Source organism: Strix uralensis, chromosome 3 (genome assembly GCF_047716275.1).
Source record: "Strix uralensis isolate ZFMK-TIS-50842 chromosome 3, bStrUra1, whole genome shotgun sequence".
Classification (NCBI taxonomy): domain Eukaryota; kingdom Metazoa; phylum Chordata; class Aves; order Strigiformes; family Strigidae; genus Strix; species Strix uralensis.
Window position 1 is genome coordinate 102,415,273 of NC_133974.1, and position 16,631 is coordinate 102,431,903.

The 16,631-nt window shown below is 43.9% G+C and overlaps 1 protein-coding gene across 7 annotated transcripts in view; it reads left to right on the plus strand.

The window, feature by feature from the left end:
- The first annotated feature begins 237 nt into the window (after window positions 1-237).
- Window positions 238-16,631, plus strand: part of TRERF1 (transcriptional regulating factor 1) — a 104,592-nt gene continuing 88,198 nt past the window's right edge. For 2 of the 7 annotated variants that reach the window (XM_074863638.1, XM_074863636.1), the window contains exon 1: window positions 238-434. The gene's annotated coding sequence lies outside the window, so the exon portion shown is untranslated. Of the gene's footprint in view, window positions 435-492; window positions 767-16,631 lie in introns of those variants that run through there. The other 5 variants (XM_074863637.1, XM_074863634.1, XM_074863635.1 and 2 more) reach the window with 4 other exon arrangements.

Consider the following 16,631-nt stretch of genomic DNA (forward strand, 5'->3'; position numbering starts at 1 on the left):
GCCCCGGCACCTGCGCTGCGCTCGCCGCCCTGAGAGGAGGGGCTGCCGGCGAGACCGCGGCGCGGCGGAGCGGGAGGCGGCGGCGACGCAGGGCCGGCGGCGGGCCCCCGGGGGCGGCGGGCGCCCCTCGCCCTCGCCCCGCCGCGGGGCCGGGCGGCCGCGGCCGCGGCGCCGCCGACACCTTACTTCCTGCTTCGCTACCCGGGGCCAGACCCATCGCGGCGGAGGGATCCCGCCGCCTCCCGCAGCCTCCTCCCCCTTCTGCTTCTGCTTTTCCCCCCCGTTCCCTCTCCCCTCGCTCTCCTGCAAGAAAATAATTTGACAGCGATTTGCTGACACCGGGATTTTTTTTCTTTTTTTTTCTTTTTTTTTTTTTTTTTTGCATCACGGACTCGGCACAGGCAGCGCGGCGGGCGGGGGAGGCCGTGCCGGAGGTAAGTGCCGGTGCCCGGAGCCTCCCCCGGCGCGGGGCGGGGGGGGTGCGGCGGGCCCCCGCCCCGCGCTGCTCCATGTGCCGCCGCCGGGGTGGGTGCTGCCGCCGGGGCCGGGGCCGGGCCGGGGGGAGTATGTTTCCTGGCGGAGCGATATTTGTTTACAGGATGAGCGCCGTACTGTAAGTGAAGTAGGACCCAGCCCGGGCAGCGCTGTAATAAATTAATATCGCAATTGTTCCCTCCTCGCCGACAGCGACATAAGCCCCGCGCCCGGCCCCGCCGCTCCCCGCGCCCGGCCCCCGCGCCTGCACTTGTTGCAGACTCCACGCCAGGTAGGCGAATGCTTCGCAAGTTTCATTTTTGCAAGAGCTGGGGCTGCGCTGGAAGGAGGGAAAAAAAAAAAGGGAAAAAAAAAAAAGTTTGCAGTTCACTTTCGGTCTGCAGCGCCGAGTAGGCGAGGCCCTGCCTGCTGCCTCCTCCTCCTCCTCAGCGACCGCCGCTCCCCGCCGGCCGGCCGCGGGCAGGGCGGGGGGCGCCCGGGGCGGCGGGAGCGGGCTGGGGGCGGGCGCGGCGGCGGCGGGGCGCTGCCCCGTACCTGCCCGGGGGGGTGGGGGGGGCCGGTCCCGGGGCGCCGCGCCGCGGAGGCGGGGAAGGCCGGCTCGGCGGGGCTTGCCGCGGAAGTTGTGCGAGCGGCGGTCCCGCGGTCCCCGTCACGGCCCCCGACACGAGTGGCCGGCCCACGCCCCCCCCCCTCCACCCCCGCGGCGGCAACGCGGTTCGGTCGGTGTTAGCAGCGCGGCGGTGCGGGGCTGGGCTCTGCAGCCTTGCCCTGCGGCCGGGGGGCACCGCGGGGTGCGAACTTATTTTGGGGAAACGTGCATTTCTTCTTCTTTTCCGCGGGAGAGGAATGTGCGGCGGGTTGGGCGCTGGCGGGGCGCAGAAGCGCTTCCTTCTTCTGGCCCGTCAAAATATTGGGGGGTAACGAACGAGAACTCTTATCCAGGTCTTTAAATACCAGAGAGGTGATTTGCAAGTAAAATTAATTGGCAGTTAACCAGTTAATAAATGGGTAATGCCTACTCATTCTTCTGCTGACTTTACAGAGTGGTTTTCACGTCTGCCAGTCAACTAGCCAGGCTTGACTAGTCGAGGTGTAAACTTAGCGGGGTTAACACCTTGGTCCAGTAAAATCTGACCTGTACTTGCAGTCCCAGTGCATCAACACAGGTCGTGATTCAGGTAATTACTGGTGAGGTTCATGATTTTTACAGACTAATAGGATAGCAGCAAAATAAATACGATGACCCATAACTAAACTATTTATGGAAAACGTCGCAAAGTGCTTAACTGCTTGATTAACGTTTTAAGCAGGTAATCACTGGGGGGGTGAAGTTTTATGTCTTTGACAGCTATAATTTTACTGTAAGTATGGGAAGAGGGGAGAGTTCACCTGGCAAGCTTGGGCCTGGCCTGCTGGGCTGCTGGGCGAGGCCACCCTGCTGCCTGTACCCGTCCTGCCTGTACCCCGGGGACCTGCCCCTGCCCGTGCTCAGGGTGTGGGGTCACCATGAAGTGACCCGTCCTTGTAGTGTCAGTGTGTGCGTGAGAAGTTCCTGCATGTGGTATAGGCAGCTGTTTGCTGTGATTGCTCATCTACTCGGTGGTCTTGTTTGGGTGTTAAATCGGATCAGAATGGAGCCATTTCCTTAATAAGATGCATCTATCTTGAAATAACTCATTTTGCGTTGTTACCCACTGAAGTGAGGGAGTGTGATGTGCCCTGGTTGGTATGTTACCTTTTTATTCCCTAAGGCTTGTCCAAGGCAGGTATTTAACAACAAAAGTGCTGCTTCATCAATACTCTGTGCATGCATATGCAGCATGGAAGTTACGCTATGCAGCTTTGCTTAAAACAAATAAATATGTTTGTTTAGACTTTAGATAAGTGATTTTTCATATAAATAAAATGTGTTGTATGCATTTTTCTTCTATAACCAGTAGTCTGATATACTTTCCAAAGTATTTAAGGCTTAAATATACCCTACTCAAAAGTTTTGGCGCAAATAAACGCTGCTATGGTCTGTTCCGCTACCATTGATAAGCAGCTTGTGTTCCTGAAGTTGGGAGACTCCAACGAGGAGCTGAACAGCATTGTCGGCGTGGTGGTCAAACCAATGTATCTTAAAATGCCAAAAAAGCTCAAATGCAAGTAATGCGCTTCACTGTGGAAGCTGGCCTGAGTGAAGAGTGGAGAATCGGCCTCTTGGTGAAATGGTAAGGCCGGAGCTTAATCACACTGCTATCAACATATGTCCTGCCATTGGCATCCCTGCTGTATTTGGAGAGATTGGAAAAATCCCCTTGTCTTACCCACTTAATTTTCTCAACCTTTATATTACTGCTGATGACCTGTCTCTGAGAATTCTCCAGTATGTATTTGAGACCATAAGGTGAGTTCTCGTTTCAGGTTTCTTTTGCCTTTGGGTAGTGCTCGACTACCCTAGGTAGGAAAAAGAAATAGCTAGATTTTAACCTCAAAACTCTGTTAGTTCTCTTGTTCTGGCCACTTTCATTCTTCCAGAGGTATAGTGAGGCTTGCTGTTAATAAATTGAGCTTGTAACTTGGCATCTGGCAGGGAGTATGAGAAAAGTGTAAGAGCAGCAGTCCTGTAATGTACTATAGGTTTCCTAAAGGAGTAAAATAATATTTTGCTGTGAATGTTTTTGTCTTATTTTATTTTTTTGTTTGTTCTGGTCAAGTGGGGAATATGTTGCTTAAAGACTTACTCAGCAAAGTGCTCAACAAGGCTCTTCTCTGCCTTTCCCAATACTATAATGAGACAGCAGTAAACTAAAGAAGAAGGGCCCTGGGATCCATAATGGCATCATGAGATTCTGGTGCTGAAAGGTTGTGTCTCCTATGGTGTCTCATAATAACTTGCAAGATAAGGCAGTGTAATTTCAACTTCCTTAGAAATAAGTTGTTTTTTTTTTTTTTTTTTAAAGTAAGCAGTGTTTGATAGATACAAATTAATTGTTGATACGGAAACAATTTGTTTCCTCCTGTTGCTTTTTTTTGTGGCTGCATAGCTTCCAATGAAAAATTAGAATTATGATTTTTCTGTCCCTGAAATTAACAGATCCTTTTACCTCTCCTCCATCTGTAATATGTAGGCAGAAGCACCTTTAAGTGCATGTATGAATTCTGCATGGCACAGCTGACACACAGTTGGTTATTTATGTAAGGTGAGCAGCACCAGTGGTCACACTGATGTCCATGGCGCTGCTTAGAGGAGTGCTGTGAAGTTGCTGTGCATGTGAGTATTTGTAGGGTGAGGAGTGATGGGGCTGCACTAGAAACTGAAAAAAAATGAAGGCAGCAAATGTGTTTTGCTGCATATGAAGTCATAAAACCTCTTCTTAACTTGTCCGGCTCTGAGAAACCTATTATTGTAATCAGTTGTGGGGCTGTGAGGGGAAATCAGGCCTTCTAAGATAAAGACAAAAATAGTGCATTCGAATATGCTTTAAGAAAGGCGGCTCTTCCTTCAAAGAGTAGGTCTGATTGTGATTCAAATGAAGGTAGCAGCAGTTTTATCAGTTCTGGTTTGTTCTTTAGCTCTTTGCTTGAAACCAAACAGATTTAAGAGATCCATTGGATTTGCTTTTGAGCAGCATGCATTTATGTGCCAAGTTATCTTGTAGAGCTTGGGGGAGTATTTCCCCTTAGGTCTGGAGGTGCTGAGGATGGACTCTTGCACCATCACATCCTTGGTGCTGCCATTGCATGTGTGTCTCTAGGTAGCACACGATCCAGCCTGGCCGGGAGGATGAAGAAGGTAACGCGGGTGGTCGGCGAGTTGTGTCGATGCTGGCTCTTGTTGGATGTTGGTTTCTGTGGGCAGAAGGGAGAATATTTTTGACAGTGGTTTATTTTCTCTATTTCTGGTTTGGCTGTGTCACTCCGTGGTGGTGGGAGTGTGGGCTCACCTGGCCCTGCTCGAAACAGCAGCAGAAATTAAAGACATTGATTTGTGTGCGGAAAACCTGGAAAATGTGCTCAGGTTACAACCTGCTGCCGTAGAAACTAGAAGGCAAATACACCATTTACGTTACTTTCTTCTCAAGAGGAAAATGGTTTGAGGGACGCAGGGCATGTTTTTAATGTATGCCCTGTTACCCTGTAATAGGGATTTTTTAAAAAAAGTTTAAACTCTCCATATTAGAGTGGGGATGTTGCAGGGTTTTGAAGGAGGTGTGTAGCATTGGGTATATTTTGAGCTTCTGAGTGAAGCGAGTCTTGTGGTTTCAGCTTACTGTGTAACAAAGAGTAACGTGGCTCACACAAACAGCCCACCTAAGTTTTCATAGTTCACTGATGATTTGCTCTGGAAAGACCCGAAATGCTGATATGATGCAGACTCAAAAGGTAGTTGATTTAAAAAAAAAAAAAATTGTTTTTGGTTTGTCTTTCTCCAATTCATATTTCAAATTTTGTTAGAATTTCACATGAATTGCTGATCTTCAGCTTCCCATCCGCCGGCCAGCTGGGCTGGCGTAGGTCACTTTCCAGGCACATGGCCACAAGTGCTGAGTTTCCCTACCCCACCAGTTCGAGCTTTCTAAAGCAGCCATCCTGGGCCTTATCACAAATTTTCTCCTGTCTTTTTAGTTCAGCAAGAAAATGGTTGCTGTCTTTCCCCTCCCTCCCCTCATCAACTGCTCATGCTAAGATTTTTGATAGAGCCTGCATTGTGATATGTCCTTGAAGTGCAGTGCTGCAAGGTTTTGTTTTGCTTTCTTTTTTTTTTCTCTTCATGTTTAGACTTTGTTGCATCTATAGCAAAGCAAGATTGTTGTAGATGGTCTTTTTTGATTTTTTGGTTTTTTTTTCATTTGTCAAAAATGTCATATTCAGTAATGAGGAAAAGCTCAGACTCGGGTAGTAAAACCTCCAGTTAACCCTGGAGTGTAAAGACTGCGAAAATATGGATTGGGGAAGGATTGACCCAGCAAAACAGGTGTAAGTTAAATGTTAAATTATCAGCATCTCTTTTTTTTTTTTTTAAAAAGGTCTCTGAAGGCGAGAGGTTTTTGTTCACACTGTCTGGCTAGAACAAGGCTTACCAGGGCTCTTAAAGGACAGGGTTCATTTGATTGCAGAATTTAAATCAGATACCTTCTTTTTAAGTGAATATCAAATCCTAAATAACTTCATCATGGGACTGTGGGGAAAAAAAAGTACCCAACCCTGTGAAGCAAGTGGCTATTGAGTTTAAAATTTTATAATGGCTGAAGTTCTCTGTCTTTTAAAAAAAAGTCATTTGACTCTTCGTTGGCCATAAAAGATGCTGTACAGACCCATTTTTGTCTTTGTTCTCTGCTCCCCCCACCCCCCCATTTTCATTAATGGGGAAGTTTCATTTCCTTTATTTATATATTTTTAGTATATGCGTGTTTGGGGGTGTGTGAGGGAGGATAGAAGGGAAGTCTGATCTAGTTTTTAAATATAAAAGAAAAAACAAAAGCTAATGCTGGGGTGTTTAGAAATGACCTTAAATACATCCTCCCCTTTAAACCAAAAATTCTGCTGGTAAAATAGTGCATATTAGGGGATTGAGGGGTTTTGCAACACTTCTGTGTGGGTAAGAGTCCCATCTGAGTTCCAGTTGTACTAGCAGAAAAGTGTTTTTCCCAGTATTGTCATGCTTCACATGCCAAATCACAACTAGAAATCCCTTTTCCTGGAAGGATCTCTATATCCACTTGAAGGGTTATGCCAATTACAGCTATATTAGTAAGGCTTTTTACTTTGTGTGGGTTTTTTTTTTTTTTTTTCAATTTTACACTTGACCTAAATAGTAACTTCTTTCATTTTCTTAACAGAACACACAGTACAGTCCTGGCATGTAGTTTGGACTGGTCTGTAGGGTAAACATTGCTGTTCTATGGCACAAATGCATATGGGCACTCTTGCAAGAGTATGATCATAAGTGGGTCTTAGTGAAATGAATGCTCTTAGAGCTTTGCGTAAGTTGAAATAGTCCTCTGCTCAGCATGCAGAATTGAATACAATTTATTGGTGAGCAGGAAGTATGTTATGAAGCACGTTATTCATGTGTCCCGTGTAATTTAATTTTTAATACAGTTTTTAATTCCTGTAGATTAGGAAATCCTGCATTATAAACTTGTGAAAGTTTGGAGGCACAAGATAAGATGCTATTAATACTCATTTTGATCAGAGACTCAAGATTATTTACTCCTTTGGACAACATAGCGGTGCATGAAGAAGGAGCAGGTAAATGGGGCTTCTTTGGCAAGAGTCTGTAGCTGCTGGGTGTTGGGAGTAGGACTGCTGCTGGCGGTGCTGCCTGCTGGACTCGTGCCGCCAGTGCTTTGTCCCTGCTGCTACCCTGCAGTCTCTTTTTCTGCTGGTGGAGTAGATGTCCTGGTGGAAGATCCTGTTTGTACCAGAAAATAAAACCCTGACTAGTAAATAGTGTCATTGTTATTTCATGAGCAAATTTGCTAGTTATTTGCTCTTTTTACAATGTTAAGATTTGCATTGTTAGCAACAATAGCAGTGTATTAAATAAAAAATGGATGCTGACCAGTCTTTAAATGGTTCACATCTGCCACAAGTATGAATACTTAGAAGACCCTGCATAGCTAAACTGAGCTTTCTTTTCCCCAAAATGGAGGCTGCCAAAGCCCTGAAATATTTATGATATTGACTTAGAGTTCCGTAAATATCTTCCCAGTTGCTTCTTTTTGGCCTGCCTCTTTTATGTTTCGTTTCGTCCTGAGCATCAAAGCTGGGCTTACCTTGCAGAGAGGTGGTGGCCTTTGAGTTGGCGACACGCTACCTTCAGCAGGGCTGAGAGCTGCTGTTGTGCTCTCTCTGGAGGCTGAAAGCACAATGGCTCCTAGGTCACAGTGGGACGTTAAATAACTATGAGCTCTGTGGCCATTACCAGAGCTGTCTCTGCTGAGCACAGGAGGCTGTAGTCACCTGAACCACAAGTTTATGCCATGTATAGCTCAGTGTTGAGCACAGCAGCTTTGTTCCTGCTTGTGCCCCTAATATATTGGGGGGAAATGGGAGGAAGCAGTTCAGAGGCTAACTTGCTGGCTTGCTTTTAGGCGTTTTATTGGTTAGTTTTTGAAAGCTTATATATTTATGTTGCAAAGAAACCCCTATGTATTTTGATAAAGCAAAAGAATGGTTAATGTTAATCTACATTGAATGGTGTGGCTTTGCAGGAGCGTTGTTACTCTAGCTGTCTCTTTGGCCTGCTGTGCAGTTCGAATTCAAGCAAAGGTCTCCCACGTGGTTATTTGCATGTGTCCTCCTATCTCTGTTTTGTATCTGCAATTTCAGTATGTGCTTCCAGAATTATTTTTGTTCATTTCCAATCATTCTTCAAAGATAACTGGCGAAAACCAACAGGCTGGTTGTGATTTTACAACAGTAGAAGGTAGACAACTTTGATCTTCTTGTTAAATGAATTTTCTTCATGTGTGGGCTGGGCGTGTAGTGTGTTGATTCAGTTTTTATTGATCAGTGTAAAAACGTGAATTCAGCATCACAGCAATGATAATAAACAAGTACTTGCAGTGATAATCTAATGAGTTCCTGGCAAAAATAAGGCAGAACACCATCTCGGAGATTGACGTGCTTTAGTGGTGAGATGCTGAACAAGGATACTTTATATAAAGGATTGAGTAAAGCTGTTTGAAGTTCTAACTTTCTTTGGCAACACAATTGCTGCGAGCAGTAGCATGCCAAACAGGGCAGGCATTTGAGTGTCAGAAATGGCATTTTTGCTTCTATCTGGAAGGACTTTCACCCTCCTGATCATGCCAAGATAAGACAGATTGTAGGAACCAGGTAACTGCTTTGTTAGAGGGTATTGCTGAACATAAGTAGTGAAGCACTAATTACCTTTAAGTCCTCACCTGTAGAAATGCCTAGTGAACCATCCCCATTGTGGTGGGTTAACCCTGGTTGGATGCCAGGTGCCCACCAAAGCTGCTCTTTTCACTCTCCCTCCTCAGCTGGACAGGGGAGGGAAAAATACCTAAAAAGGCTTGTGGGTTGAGATAAGAACAAGGAGAGATCATTCAGCAAGTACTGTCATGGCCAAAGCAGACTCGACTTGGGGAAGTCAGTTTAATTTATTACCAATCAAATCACAGTAAGATAATGAGAAATAAAACCAAATCATAACACACCTTCCCCACATCCCTCCCTTCTTCCCAGGCTCAACTTCACTCCCAATTTCTCTCTCTTCCCCCCAAGAGGTGCAGGGGGACAAGGAATGGGGGTTGTGGTCAGTTCATCACCCGTTGTCTCTGCTGCTCCTTCCTCCTCAGGGGGAGGATTCCTCACACTCTTCCCCTGCTCCAGTGTGGGACAGTCCTCCACAAACTTCTCCAACATGAGTCTTTCCATGGGCTGCAGTTCTTCATGAACTGCTCCAGCGGGATCCCCCACGGGGTCACAAGTCCTGCCAGCGAACCTGCTCCACAGGGCCACAACTCCTGCCAGGAGCCTGCTCCAGCGTGGGCTTCCCAGGGGGTCACAGCCTCCTTCAGGCACATCCACCTTCTCCGTTGTGGGGTCCTCCCCAGGCTGTGGGTGGAGATCTGCTCCCCCATTCACCTCCATGGGCTGCAGGGGCACAGCCTGCCCCACCATGGGCTGCACCACGGGCTGCAGGGGAATGTGCTACGGCACCTGGAGCACCTCCTCCCCCTTCTTCTTCACTGACCTTGGGGTCTGCAGAGTTGTTTCTTTCACATGTTCTCACTCCTCTCTCTGACGGCAGTTTTCTTTTTCCCCTTCTTAAATACAGTATCCCAGAGGCACTACCACTGTCACTGATGGGCTCGGCCTTGGCCAGTAACAGGTCCGTCTTGGAGCCGGCTGACGTTGGCTCTGTCGGACATAGGGGAAGCGGAGGCTTCTAGTAGTTTCTCACAGAAGCTCCCCCCCGTTGAAACCTTGTGTTTCAATAAGCCTGCATGGCAAAGCATCAGGTACAGAGCGAGAGGAATGGAGGGAGGTTACTAAATTAGCAGACTATTTATGTCTGGAAAAGTGAGATTCCTATTCATAACTATGTTAAGCCCATATTTCTGAGTATGGTAGGGACATGTCTCCATTTAAGGTGGCAATAATTCCTCTAAGCCAAAATGTTTGCAGAAGTGCCAGCAGGCAGCTTGTCCCTCTTTTTGCATCGATGCTGTGTGTTTCCAGGACTGGAAGAGGCTTCTCAGTTGTGGTGATGAGCAGTAATTCTCTATATTTTTTTGTCAGATAAGCTTGTTTTATGCTGTCAGAGTTCAGTAAATTGGTATTTAAGCTGCATGGATCATGATGAAAAAGTATTGCTGCTGCCTGCATGTGTTTGGTAAAAGTAGAAAATGAGAAGCAAAATTTTTCTGAAGTGAGGAAAAGTGGTTTTTTTAGGACTATGAAATTTTGAAAGAGCTGGTTCATAATGAACTTTAATACTTTTAAAAAGTTGCTGCTATTATAATGAAAAAGCATGAATAAGAGAATATGCCTTGCAGGTAAAACGAAAAAAGACTTCGCCATTTATATGCTTGAAAACCAAAGATGCATTGCAGAAGATGAATTTTACCCTTCATTTTGCTCGTAGTAAAAAATTAGTCTTTGAAGTTAAAAACAGCTTTAGATTTAAAGAAATAATATGCCTGAAAAGGGAGGTGCACAGAAAAAAGACACTGGGTTAAGTGCTGTTTTGTTAATGAAAAGAACGTAAGTTAAGCCAAATGTAGCTGCCTGCATAGTAAGGTACTGCTTAACATGAGCAGGGATGATAAAATAAGGTCCTAGCAGACTTTTATTTCAACCATTTCCAACTTTCAGAAGAAATTTTAATCTGGATGTTGAATGCAAATATATAAACGATAGACTAATACCACAGAATTACAATAATTTATGAAAGAAGTTATACTTTCATGCTGGAAGTCTGTCAGCATACAATCCCTAGGCTAAATACTTGATCGTTAGTTAAAGTAGGGGTTCATTAAAATAACATGGGCTCATCTGGTTTTAAGTAGGCGATGGTCCAAAAGTAATAAGGTTGCTGTGCAGACGTTGTGGCAGTGGCGCATAGATTACTACATAAAGCTGGTTGATGGAGAGATGTCCGTTGGATGAAGTGTGCTCAGTATTGGGCCAAATTTCTCAATTTTTAGTCATCTGTAGCAACGCCTGCTTATATTGTAGTCAGTTGAGCTACCTGTGTGACTTTGAAAGAAGGTGCAAGGTTGGATCTGTATATGAATGCAACTCTTTGCTGTAATTACTTTACTCTGTAATAATTGTATTCTTCTACTTGAAGAATCGTAATTACAAAGTGGATGATAGGGTTCAATTATGTACAGAAAATCCTTACATTTAAGCCCCACACTATCCTTAGCATAAACAGCTTTTTTTTTTTTGTTTTTCCAGGTAGAACTTTTACTTTCAGGTTATTTCTGGAAAATCCGTACTGCTAATTATGTAAATTGCAAGAAACGAAAAAAGAGAACCAAGAGCGGGGCATCTTATTTTAGGCTTCAGCAAATGCAAAGTCATATGTGGCCATTCCAGCTATCTATAGTATGTGACTGTGTTATTCTGCTACTGCTTTTGTTACTAGTAAACCAGATCACTTAAACTGGGCATTTCTCGCAGGCTTTGTACGATCAGATTGCCAAATGTTAGAGCTGGGAAGTTTTTCCAGTAGCAGGGTCAGCTTATGCCCCCTAGAGAGTCCCTTCCTGCAGGGCTCCTTCCTTGCATACACAGAAGTTTCTCACTGAAAGAAAATGTAGGGCTTTTTTTTTTTTTTTTGGTCTATTTGTTTGTTTTTATGCTTTTGTGTAGGCAAGTCTGTGTTTTCTAGGTCAATCCCGTACAATAGTTTTTGTACCTGCACCTATTGCCTATTAAGGCAATAAGAAGCTCTCCTTGAATGAAGGGAAGGCAGATTTCAGATCTGCCTGCAGATCAGAGAGGAAGGAGAATGGAAGAAGCGGTGTTCGAGTGAATGAACAAACTTTCAAGCTGACTCAGTGATATGCATACAGTATACGCTGTAAAGATTAGTCACCACTTACTGTAAATCTTTCTTTATGGTGCTTGGTAGGCATGTGCCTCTATCAAGCTACAGTTAGTGAGCTTTGTAGACTGGGAATGCAGGTAAATGTTATTTCCACAGTATTTTCCCACTCAACAACAACATCAAGACCCACTGAGACCTGAAGACTTGTAAATGACTGAGCTAAAGGCAAAAGAAGTCTTTCAGTTATCTCATGGTGCTGCTATCTTAATCTGTGAAACTCGTAGGAAAGTGAATAAATTATGCAATAAGGTGGTGTTTTTTTTTATTATTTAGAAACCTGTGCTTACATGTTATTAGTGCTGTTCTGCCCTGTCCTGTGCAGGTTGGTTTGATTTTTGGTTTATTTTTTTCATTTCAAGCTGCATTTGTGTAAAATAATTTGCATGATGGTAACAGAATAACAATTACAGGGAAGGATATTCATCTGTTGAAAAACTTTTCATTTGCCCAGCAGAAACTTCAGGAAAAGTACCCTCCAGGTTGAATTTTCTCATATATGTTCTCTAGTTCTAAAATTATTTACTGGCATAATAGGTAGGCATAGCAGTTAAAGCAAAGTTTGTATTAAGGAGTTACTTTTTTGGGGGGAAAAGTGGGGGGTTTTTTTAATTAAAAAAAATTTTGTAAAAATGGTAAAATTATTTTGCAGCCTTTTCTGAGTTACCCAAATTCAGTAGGTTGGGGTTTTTTTTTGTACTTTTAAACTCTTCTTTCAGTGGTTTCTTCTCTGTTTGGCTGAAGTTTATTTTTTTGTTAATTTAGCAATTTAGCTGGGCATTTTTTATAATGCTTAGATACCCTTTCTCTCTGATCTTCACCTGGCTTGCTTAGTTTTTTTAATCTGTCCTTAGAAAATTATTAATTTCAGCCATAATCATACCAAAAGTCCTTTAGAGTTGTTACAGCAAGCTGGTGTTGGTTTTTTTTTTTTTTGGTAGTTTGTTTAAAATTACTTCCTCCAAAATAAAAAAACCCCCAAACAACTTGTTGAAGAGTGAGAACCAGACTCTCCTGGCACAGCTGGGTGGGACGGCGCTGAGACTGCGTGCCTGTACAAGTGGTTTGACTCGTTGCTCTCCCAGTGATCTGATCCTGTCATAGGCTTCGAGTCCTCTGATGAGCAGGAATGAAGGCTGAACTCAAAAACTTAATAATGCTTTATCTCACACTGTTTATTTGAAATGGAGGCCAAGCAATTTGCATATCTCTGTATCTTGGATCTGAAAAAAAGATTTTTTTTTTTTTTTCACTAGCCTTTGTGTGGAAATGACATCACAGCTTATGTCAGCCATGCTAAATTCAGAGGTTTTTCTCCTCCCTGTTGTGTTATTAACTGAGTATTAGCTCTATGCTGTGAGTCTTCTCTTGCTGACTGTGGTACAATAACTTCATCATACAAAATTCAGGGCATTTACAATGAAGAGAACTAAAGACCTGGTCTAAAGCCCTTTGAAATTGGTGGGAATGTAACTTTTTTGCACTGCTGTGCATGCAGCCGGACTGGGTGACCTCCTAATGCCATGTTGTTCCTGGGAGCGTCAGTGCAGTGTAAACAAGCGAGGGATGGCACGTTGTCTTCTGCTGGATCTGTCAGTGACCAGGTCTGAAGTTTGCTACAGTGCATCGTCACACGGGTATGTCCCCTCAGCTGTGCAGGTTTAAACCCCCTGCCCTTCTGAGGCTGAGTAGGTTTTTGAACTAAAGCTCTTAGGTTGTGCCTGATATGTCCCATATGCAAACCTGAACTCCGTGGCAGGGAATAGAGTGCCTCATCTCTAGCAGAAACACCAGGGTTTTGGGGCTGCCCTTCTGGGGTTGACTCTAGAGCTGCAGCTGTGGCAAAGTGTAACATGGAGGCATGGGGGTTTCCTGTGAGAACCTTAGGAGCTGGGGGGAGGGAAGCAGAAATCAAATTAAAGTTGACATTTTGAAAAGTTGATTGCTGCCTTTTTTAATCATAAAGCAATTTTTAAAGTAAGTCACTTCCCAGAGGAAAAATAAATACATTAAGAAAAGGGGGAAATGTGACGTGGAATTTATGCATTTGAATGTAGCAGACTTGGTACTGTGATGGTAGTGGTACCAAATGTACACAGAGACAAAGAAAAAGATAACAAATGTCCTGACTCTACTCTTGCTAAATTTCCAGCCATAATGTCCTATATGCAGAATGGTTTTTTTATCTTTACAATTTTGGGAGGTCTGAGACAGTGTAGGACTGATCCCAATTCAAAAAAAATACAGCAAAGCAAACCCACCCATCACCGCAGTGGACGTGGAGAGATTTCCCTTCTCGTCCCGCCTTGCATCAGACACCCTCTGCCTTGGGAGAAAGGCGAGGAGGCCTCTGGGTGCCTTCAGCAGGAAGGTTTGCAGGAACAGCTTTGGATCGGGCTCTTGGCACATGAAAGCTATGGATATCCATTTGAACGCTTTGTCTTTTGGTTTTTATGTCTCTTCTGGCTCAGCTCTTCTGTAGCAGTCGAGGAGGAGGGGATGGAGAGGGAAGTGCTGAGGGGTGCCCTGGGAGGGCACGTGTTGGTGTTACCCCATGTGCGTGTGTTTGAGTGGTGGGTGCTCACAGAAGCCGTGGAGGTGGCCTGCTGAAAAGCGCTGGTGAAATTACTAGTCCCTTTTAGAGCTTGCAAGGAGCACTTCGTCGCTGTAGTTATTTGTACAGCCATATGCTATTCTTTTTTCTTACATATGTTCTCTGATAATTGTCAGTAGCAGGTGCCTGAGAGCTGAGGCGGAGCAGTATTTAAAAATCAGACTCTTAATGGGGATAAAGAATCATGTGAGTTTAGTGCCAGCAAAAAAGCCAGGTTGAAACCGTTGGCCTCTGAAGGTTGTATTCCTTGCAGAGCAACAGCACAGTTCGTAGCACTGCTGGTCCTTCAGCTCCACAGTTCACCTGCAGAGGTGTGACCTTCGAGAAGGAGTCAGGAGGTCTAGTTTTGGGTCTTGTCTATCTGGCTTGGCTGAATAGAGGAAAAAGCACCAGCCCTTCTGATACGTGCACCAGCCCACAGGCACTGTGTTGGACTGTGGCGCACCTGCTTGGTGACTTAGGTGGTATGGGCTGGTTGGAGATGTGACATGAAATCTCTAGATTGGTTTCTCCCACTCTTTGACCCCACCTTTCCCTGTATGTTTGTCGAGACCCGTGAGCTGTTCTGGTTGTATTACTGGTTGCCGTTGCATTGCATGCATATGTATTAAGTACCCATTGTTTACTACTGTGATAGTAATTGTTGATCTTGCATCTCCTTTCATCATCTGAAGAACAACCACCAAGATGAAGATGTGGGGAGACTCGTAGTTACTCTGGACTTGGAACGATGCAGCTGTGTACACTGAAAATCATTTCAGGGCACTGCATGGCCAGAATCCCCCAGTATCCCTGATACTGCTGTCATATCATCTTCACACCCCCACAAATGGCTCTATAAATTGCCATTCCTTCTGCGTATCAGTTGGGGAACTTTATAGCTGGATGTAACAGATTTCTAGGAGACTGACAATTCAGAAGTATCTTACATTTCAGAGTGTCAGGGAAGACATAATGCCCCTAACATTCTTTTTGTGTGGGGTTTGTTAGTTGTTTTTTTTTTTTCTTTTCTGGTAAAGAACTAGTAAAATATAGAGCACATATGGAAATGGCAGACGTTGTTGGGTTTTTGAATTTTTTTTTGTTGTCCTTGTTTCTAAAATTAAACACACAGGAGTTTGCAAGATCCTGCAAAGAATTCAAACGATATTGCACAGTCATGTGTTCAAGGAGTCTTTTTAATCCAGTCACATATATAGTGAACAGATCCAGATTTTAAAAAAATATATATTCCAGTAAGGAGAGATGAACCAAATGGGATAAAGACAAAAGACTGCTAAATATCTATGACTTTATTTATTAAGTTTAGGATTTGCTACTGGCATTCTGTTGTGTTTCCTTTTTTTTTTTTGTTGTCCTTCATGGTTCTTCCCTGTGTAAGAAAGAAACCTGTGGTATCGGCTGTTTTGCTTATCCCTTACAAAATGTTGGTAACTGAAAATTGGATCACACAACCAAAGTAGGTCCCTCTCTGTGTCAGAAAACAGTGTCTTTTGTGTGGGTGGGTTATGAATCCATTACACTTGTATCCATACACATGGGTAGTAAGTTTTAATTCTGCCACTCTGTGTTTCTGTAGTATGTTTCTGAGCTGGATTGCAGGATGAGTAGTGATCTCACAGCTTGACCACAAATGCACTTGGTGATGTTCACACAGGCAGAGCTGGTTACAGAATTTGGGTCAGTGGGACAGTATCCTGATGAGCTGTCTGGCACAGGACCCCGTAAGACCAGCTCACTGTATTAACTTGTGCTAGCTCTTGCTATATATACCATAAAAAAACTTTCTTGAATGTTTTTATTTCCGCATCTCCAGAACCTAGACCTTGAAGTACTGCAGAACTTTTTGAGATAATGTTGACGGCATGTCCTATACCACTTCAGAGCAAGTGCATTCAAGTCACACACTGAAGTCAAGTTTATGCTTTGTAACCGAGAAAGAGGTACAGAAAGTGATATAACTGTATATTTTTTTAATTGTTTCTGACAGTAAATTTAATAAAGAGGTCTTGAAAGAGATACATATACACACAGAGAGTGCAGATCTGAAAAGCAATGAACACAGGCATATATGCATTATGTTGCAATTGTTTTCCTTTGGGGGTTTTGTTATTGTTGTCCCTTTCACAAACTCTGAACCTGCAATTTTTCATGTGCTGTTCTTTGGCCCTCTCTGCTAGAGAGGCTCAATCTGTCATGTTAAAAAAATCAATAAGAATTCTAGAGGTTTATTTATAAAGTAGAGCATGGAGAGAGGGTGCAAAAATTCCATTAAAATGGTAGTTTAGCGCTAGCTACATCTCTTTGGGACTAAGGTCCAATATTTTAAACTATTAAAATTGTTACAAGAGTGCTTTTAAAGTACCACAAATCACAGTAAAGCTTTCTAGTTGAAACTTGCCTTTATATACACTAGAATTCAGCTTATATATGTTTTTGGAATGT